Below are 9,349 nucleotides of genomic sequence, written 5' to 3'. Positions count from 1 at the left end.
GTGGAAATCTCAGCACAGGTTGCCACGGGTGGGAAAGTAGCGTAGCGAATATCCGCCGGAAACTTGAGACGATGTTAAGTCAGACAAGCGTAACGACACTGACATTCATATAATAAATCAAACACACCCAGGCTCGAGAGCGAGTAGCGGCCCGTCGAAATGCATTACGGGTCGAGGTTTGGGTGAGAGGCAGAATTTCTTTCTAAGCCACTGATAATGCCTCACTGACAGCTAATTTATTAACCAATATACATTGATCAGGTCTGTCAGATCTTTTAAACATGTAAATTTATAATAATAATAAAACATATACCTGTCATCCTTCCGCAGCAATATATTATATATTATGTCTATTGAGCTGTAACTATTGGACCAGAGGTTGATATTACTAACTTGAATAAAGTTATTGTTGATATTATTATTATTAGTATTCACCAAGCCTTCGCACATTTTTGGACTGATATCGCATTTAAATAATCGATTTTAATATCTAGCCTGCGCTCTACTCCCCGACCGTCCCACCCACCCAACCCCACCCCAAGATGACATCTATAGCAGAAGGTTGATCCATAGAAAGTAATGTTTATTAGTCACATCCCTCTATGGTCACTATTAAATCTACTACATCAAGTTTAAACAAAGATAAATATTACATCAGCGATATTTCCTCCATACTTTTGTGAGTACTGCTGAGAGAGTTTACATGTACTGAGTTCAACTTAATATAAGAGATTCCGATAACAAAGTCTACAAAAAAGCAAATAAAATAGCAGCATCAACAAGAAAAAAGCAAGAGATGATAAATGTTCTTGTTTTTCATTTTTGATTTAAAATTACACTATATAATGCCATTTATCTCCAGATTTTGGACCAGGAAATTTACAATGATTACTAAGAAAACTTTATACTATTATGAATGGTTTTTGAAATTAAGATTAATCAAAGAACAAGATAATTTTGATAAATGTTAACTTTGATTCAGATATCATTCTTGACATCAAGTATATACTCGATTTTTTTCTTATTGAATGTATTTAAAGTAGTATCTTTTAGGACGAAAACTATGCGTGTTTCCGGTCCGCAGACTATTCCTGCTTTTCGTTTCCGACCCAAGCACACACATCCCCGCCTCCGCAGTAAAAAATAAATTTAAAGAAAATTCCCTAACTTGATTTGTGCATCTGATTATGGCTTAACCCACTACTTAAACGCGTAGGACTATATATATATATATATATATATATATATATATATATATATATATATATATATATATATATATATATATATATATATATATATATATATATATAATGTTTAAAAAAGTACACCTGCCTAACTACCCTAATTATAAAAAACAGTGCAATATGAAAAATATTTATGTTGACTTATTTTTAAATATATCGTTTTGTCTTCAACACTAAAGTCTATATAAGTTACATCTGTACTCGCTTGTAAGTCAGGTCAAATTGCACACAACAAAGACCCAGATTAGTGGTCATACATTGCGCTGGCAGATCACGGTGGGCTATTTTTTGGAGGGGGGGGGTAGCTCTACTGATTAGACCCAGATCAACATTCTTCTGTTTGTATTTATTTCCTGATATTTTTTTGTTTTATTTCCAGATATTTAGATCCATAGTTTGGGATTACCAATTCTCCATTTTAATTTTTTTGGATTTGATTTCAAATGGATACATTTTATGGTGTCGTCTTTTGGTTTCAACCTGGTATAAGTAAGAATACTTGTCTATAGTTATTACTGTTCGTGTAAGTGACTTTTCATGTCAACAAATACTGTTCCCTTTAGATTAAAAAGAAAGATATAAAGTGAGGCAATAAAACTTCTCTTCGACAAACTACAATATACATTCATTATTTAAGGTAACACATGTAAGAAGGAAAATATGCTTTATTACTCCGAACGAACAAAGGTATATAAACAGAATGTTTTACATTCCTTTTCTCTCTCCCACCACCATTTGTACACACCTTATTTCAAAATGTCAACAAAGGACGGTAATAGGCCAGAGCAATTTTCAGAGTCTACATTCTTGGCGGGGAAGGGGGCTGTAATTTTGGGATGAAGTATGATTTTTATGCAAAACTAATTGCAGGGTAAGCTTACACTGCTCGGTACAAGGTATGTACTAACTTGTGTAGTATCACTGAGGGGAGGTGTTGAGTTTCGATGCAACTTAAATTTATCCCCACCCTACCCCATTTTATAAATAAAAATAATTTAAAGTTAGTTTGATTTGATCATATTTGGGGTCATAAATCCATAGAAATCTAGGTTATATTTTGATCTTCAGTTTTTGGGGCCCTAAATCTAAAGAAATCATGGTTATATTTTGTATTTTTTTTGTGCGAAGAAAATTTGTTTAAGATGCCAAAACAGTTCTTGCTTAAATTTGCGCTGAGAATTATTTATATTTTTGTAAACCCACAAAAAGGCATAAACACATACTGGCAATACACAAAGTTTTGCCCGTGACACAGAGAAACTAGATTTTACATCAGTTGTGGCTTTATTTTTAGCAGATGTTACAAAAAAAATACAAATTTGACAATTGTTTTAAATTATTTTATTATATATAGATGGGTACCGTTTTAGGAGAAAGTGACTTGAATAAGCTAAAAGCAGAACTCAGGGCCTAGATTTTCATATAAAATAGTCCACAATTATCTCATTTCTCGACATATTTATCAGAAAAATCATATTAACATGTATATCATCTACAGACGCGTACACGCGGAAGCAGTGTAGAACCAGCTGTCTCGTTGAAGACTGCTCCGGTAAATCTATGTTTATGTAGTGTGCTTCACGTCATCATTGGAACAAATAAGCCCTACTCCCCGATCTCTCAGCGAATTACTGACAGATGATCCTAGTCATTGAAACCAAGATTTATAATCGTCTTAATTTTTTGCAGATGGACCGGTGACCAGACTTCATTTATTAATATTACATATCACGTCATGCCTCCAGTGAAAAATAATTTCTCATGGGAATCATGTATTAACATAAATGGACGCAAATCGCATGACGTGTGAAGCAATGAAAAAGCGTCTTTGATGGGATAATGTAAAACAAAATTGGGTTGTGTATATTTACCAAAATATTGCAGACTGTATCTACATTCTGAGGAAGATGATCCAAAAGTCTTAATACGGGTCGGAATTAAAAACAAAGTACTGCAGCATATTCGGAATGCTTCATCCAGTTTTCCCGAACTTTCAAATAAGTATGTTGGTTGTACTGATTGAAGATTGTACCTCATGCTGTTTATCTTGAGTGTGTGTGTGTGTGTGATGTATCTTTAATGCAGCTTCAAGAACTTTTCAATCATATCGCCACGATGTCTGCAGTGTGACAGTTTATAGTGATGACTAGCACTGGGGCATCCTGCTGCAGACATTTAGCATGATGTCCCAACCGATCTCATTATCCCGACACCAGGCCAACCCTTCCTATTACTGCTGTCCTTAAAATGGCACAAACATTTTACGTCATTATGTCATAGTTTACATAAGTCTCAACTATATCATATTTCATCCCATCTACCTCCGAGAGCATAGCGCTAAAATACATTACTAGAACAACAGATGTCACGATGATGACATAATGAAATGGTCGGCTATTTCGAGCTGTGCAATAAACTCTCGCGTGCCACCAATGGATACCCTATTAATTCTTCTTATTTAAATTCACAAAATTTAGTTATTCAGTAAAATTTGGTGACTTAGAGTATGACTTATCCATATTCTATCGACGTGATTAGTATTCTAGTACGTACGGTCTACAACTGAAATCTTAAGTTAACTTTATCAAGCGTTACAGATTATAACGGAGAAACAAATTGGATCTTGCCGCGTTTTTTTAAAACCTTTTTGTCAAATATCACATTTATTACAGATATTCTGAGATAGTAAAACAAACATTACTTCTTTAAATCCAACATAACAATAGTCTGTCTAAACGCCAATGCATTTTGCTAGGTTTGTATGAACCTTTCAAAACTCATTCAGTATGTTCCAAATCACAGGGAAACAATATATATATATATATATATATATATATATATATATATATATATATATATATATATATATATATAAAAGCTAAGCATAACTTTTACTGAACCCAAATTTGACGGTGGGCCAATCAAATAACAAGCTGCGTGTATATATATATATATATATATATATATATATATATATATATATATATATATATATATATATATATATATATATTGACAACGATAGCATAAGCGCTTTCGACTCTTAACGAGTCTTTTTCAAAGGCAAATACAAAACAATGGCAAGACAAATAAATAAAACAGAAAAATCGTTGCTTGCAAAACTTTACATGACTTTCTACGGGAATGAAACCTTTAAATGTATTATGTTTTAAATAGTTTACTTCAACTTGTTGCGGATGCTGGAAAAGGAATCTTACTGGATACGACGCCTCAGAACACCGAAACCGAGCAATTTAAACCAAGAAGACTAGAAAAAGCAGACCTGCACCAATAAAAGTATCTTTTTGGAGCCGACACATTTTCTTTCAAATAATTCTCTTAATTTGCTTATTAGTCACCCAATAGCCTATAATTTACTACTATAACAATGAAATATCTGGGATGTAATTTGCGCTAACATAAATTTACATAAAATAACAGATGTCGTTATGGTTGATCCAAATTCTAGGTCAATATAATAAAATTTCCAGCATCCGCAACAAGTTGAAGCAAACTAGTTAAATCATAATAAGAGTTGAAAACACTCAGGCTAGTTAGATACTAGTTTTGCACTGTTCGTTGTCAGTTTATTGCATTTATCTTAATCAATTCCTGACACACGTGATCCCTTGCTATATCCAGTGCACTTGAAAGGACTGTTTAAACAAAGTTTTAAATGAATGTGTGTGTGTGTTTGTGTGTGTGAATTGGATTTTTTTTTTTAACGTATCTTTAACAATTTTTCTGTCATATCGCTACGATGTCTGCTGTGTGGCAGTTTATAGTGATGTCTAGCAATGGGGCATCTTTTGTAAGTCTTTGTTATGACTCGGTCGTGGGTTTTGATCCACGACCGAGTCATACCAAAGACTTACAAAAATGGTACTAGCAGCTGCCTCGCTTGGCGCTCAGCATTAAGAGGTTAGTGGTAGGACTGGTCGGCATGGTGTCAGGATAATGACTGGGTGGGACATCATGCTACATGTCTGCGGCATGATGCCCCAGTGCTAGACATCACTATAAACTGCCACACTTTAAATGAAGCTATAAATGAACAAAAAGGATGGTAAAACAGATGAAGACAATATTAACATGTGGGTTTGAGTCTCTGGCTCAACCAGTGTTGGATGTTAGAGATCTTGCCAGTAGCTTCCTGTGGGTTGGTTGTTCTTATCAGGGTTTTCTTGGGTTCTTCCTAACCAGTGAATCTGGCCGCCATGTATAGCCTATTGTGTGCTGAAATATGGTGTTAAAAAACAACAAATACAACAATACTAACACTGTTCAATGTGAAGCCAATGAAACGGCAAGCGAAGCCGAAAATAATATCCAGATCTTTCCTGCAAAATCTCTGTTGATGGATAGTTTCTAACAAAGAGAAGCCTGTAATAACAGAGTTGGGGGTGGGGACAGGTCAGAACAAATCTGTTTAGAAAGGTATCCCTTAACTAAAAGAAGAAACACCCGGTAATTTTATATCCTGAATAGCAAGGACTAACTGGTAGACTTTAAGAGAACAGTTCCAGTATTTGTTAATCCAATGTCCCCATTCATGTCCGTTTTAATAAAATGGATGTATGCAAAATCAAATCTTTAATAACAAACTTACAAGCAAAAGAAAAAAAAGGTAATCTGTTGATGGTAGAAAATTGTGTATGGGGATTTTCATTTGAGATTTCGTAATGTGTCTTTCATAAGCAGCTATAAATATTTATACTGTGGTGAGCTTATATATAACTTTTAATGTACAGGTGTTTCATAAGATGAGAATGAAAAAACTTCTCATATATGTCAAGTAATGCCTACAGGTAAATAACACAGGTGATGAATGATTGGTAGTACTGCATACTAAGCATCTACATATGACCTACATCCATCAGAGCTGCTTGCCCATATTTTCATGTACAAGCAATTTTTTAAAATACTTTTACTTGGATTTCACAACAGTAACATAAGCTCTAGGAGTTTTTATACATAAACATTATACCAGTCTAATGTGTGCATGTTTAATAAGAGCAATGTACCAGTCTATTCTCTTCCAAGTTGTGTGTATGTTTGATATAAGCTATTTACCAGTCTATTCTCTTCCAAGTTTTGTGTCTGTTTGATATAAGCTATTTACCAGTCTATTCTCTTCCAAGTTTTGTGTATGTTTACTAAGAGTAAATAAGGTACATTTTATTTTGACCATTAACTATAAGAATCATGTCTAAATTTAAGAATTTATAACAAGAGTTCCAAAAAAAGAATGTGTATATCCTGTTTTGTGATGGTTGTCTTACTTTAGACCCAGTCATTTGAGCTAGAGACATGTCAACTGCATGATGACATGTGAATGTGGGTAACGTTTCATCAGAATATATCTGTAGCGGTTAAAATGGGAGAACCTCAGTAATGAAACACATCATCCCTTACTGTCACCTTGATTATAAATCAGGGAGTATGTCTCTGGATATGCGAGTCAATGTTAAGTCGTGATAGTAAAAGTCACATGGGTCATATATATGCATTTGCTCATTTTAATTTAAATATAAATAGTTCTTTTAAAATTTAACACTAATTTTCTTTAACCAAAATCTATTCAATCCTGATTATCGAATGCTCTGCACCATAACTTTCATCAAGAAACTTCCAGATGAAAATCAACGATGCCTATGGTCTTTTACAATGGTGTCTATGGTCTATTACAATGGTGTCTATGGTCATTTACAATGGTGCCTATGGTCTTTTACAATGGTGTCTATGGTCTTTTACAATGGTGCCTATGGTCTATTACAATGGTGTCTATGGTCTTTTACAATGGTGCCTATGGTCTTTTACAATGGTGTCTATGGTCTTTTACAATGGTGCCTATGATCTATTACAATGGTGTCTATGGTCTTTTACAATGGTGCCTATGGTCTATTACAATGGTGTCTGTGGTCTTTTACAATGGTGTCTATGGTCTTTTACAATGGTGTCTATGGTCTTTTACAATGGTGCCTATGGTCTTTTACAATGGTGTCTATGGTCTTTTACAATGGTGGCCATGTACCAAACCTGGGTAAAGAAAAGATCCCTTTGAGTGGAATCATTACAATATAGTGTAGTTGTTGTTGTTGTTATTGTAGGGTTTAACGCCATTTTTCAGCACATGATAGGCTATGCATGGCGGCCAGTACTAATGGTGGAGGAAGAACCTGGGAAATCCCCGGAAAGAACCACCGACCCTAGAGAAGCTACTGGCAAGCTTTCTCACATACCCACAAAGGCCGAATCTGAGACTCGAACCTACGCAGACAGAGGTGAGATGGCAGTGATCTGTAACGGAGAGTGCTTTAGACCACTCGGGGCCCCCCAATATAGTGTAGTATAAATTTGCTTATCAATAAGCGTAGCTTTCATTGTGACATCACAGTGTGTGACATTCAATCCGGATTGTACTGGATTACACCTTTATGTTCATTTCATCCAAAAATGCCTATGTACTTTAACATTGATTTTGCGTATGCAATTCTTGGGCAACTAAATAAGGACATTCCAAAGGAATGTGGATGAATAAGAATCCAAATCAAGTGAATACATGCCACTTAAAGGTATGAAGATTCAAATCCTAAAAAATGACACCCACTACTGAAATAGTCAGTGATGAATGCCTTCATTACCTGTGTGACTTTTAGTATGATATATATATATATATATATATATATATATATATATATATATATATATACAAGAAAACCACCAAAGACATTATACCTGCATTGCAGACCATGAATGCATTATATTTTCTTTATCAGGTACCAGTCATTGAAGATTTCTTTCCTTTGAATGGATTGACACACCTAAAAACTCTACTGACTCTACAAGCAACAATGTCTAATAAAACAATGCAAATTCAAACCATAGCCTTAAAAAACTGAGGTCAATGCAAAGATAAAATACAAACCAATGCCAGTGAAACACAGGTCACATTTACCTATTTTTTACTGATAGTTCTCATAGTTCTCCTTATGATGCAATGATATACCAATTTTATAGGTTTTAAGTTTCTGAGAAAATAAGTTGAACATAAAGTAATCAAACTTAATGGGCTATGAAGAAAAGGTCGCAGTGAACTAATTATTATTTATGGTTGTATGATATAATAACACTATGTTTTGTGACTCCATAGGCTAGTGAGTGACTGAAATATCCAGCTAAATGCTAAGGTTAAAAAACATCACAGGACTTCGAAATGTGCGTCACAGTGACCAACATAAACATGGGTAGAGGTCACTGATTTATATTTTTCATTGCATTGACCTCGACCTTGATGCATGGACATTGCTAGAACATAACACACTGTCTATCATTAAAACATTGTCTGTCCATGAAAATATCAAAAGCAGTTCAAAATACATGCATTGGATAAGGTTACAAGTTATAATTATATTTTCTCCTGCTGTAAACTTCACCTTCAGTGCAGGTGACATGGTTATGGGCTGTAACACACCATCACTTTCAAAGTACCAGTATTTTAAACAATTAGTGGCTAAGGTTTATGACTCACTGTCATCAACAGCATCATACTTGAGGATGTAATGAAGAAAACGTTATCATATAAAAATGAATATGGCAATGAAGTATGAAATAAAGATCTTCTGCAGTAGGGTCAGTTACATTTTCCTTGTGGCCTTGACCTTTTTCAGCACGTATGGCTATGGTATGCAACACACGATACATAAATTGGCTAAAATTTCACTCAGACAGAACTATCTTTTTCTTGACATGACATTAACCTTGAGGCAGAAGGTGCGTCTTATAGATGTGACACACTGCCTATACATAATATACAACTGGAAAAAGACTTATTTAAATATTTTCAGTGGTTCAAAGGCTGTACTTCAACAAGGAGACAAGTCAGTGAATTACATTTTCCTTGCCAGGACTTTGACCTTGGGGCAGGGTGCTTGGATATGGTACATAACACATCTAGTCACAATATATATTGGGTCATGTTTCATGAAAATCTCCCCAGTTGTTACAATATTATGGGATGGAAAAATGAATGTTATTGTCAATGGAGGGACAGACAACACCATTAACATATATGCTTGACTTAAGACGGGCATATAAACAGC

The sequence above is a fragment of the Sinohyriopsis cumingii genome, chromosome 17 (genome assembly GCF_028554795.1).
Source record: "Sinohyriopsis cumingii isolate HCF-2022 chromosome 17, ASM2855479v2, whole genome shotgun sequence".
Lineage (NCBI taxonomy): Eukaryota > Metazoa > Mollusca > Bivalvia > Unionida > Unionidae > Sinohyriopsis > Sinohyriopsis cumingii.
This window is presented reverse-complemented; position numbering follows the sequence as displayed.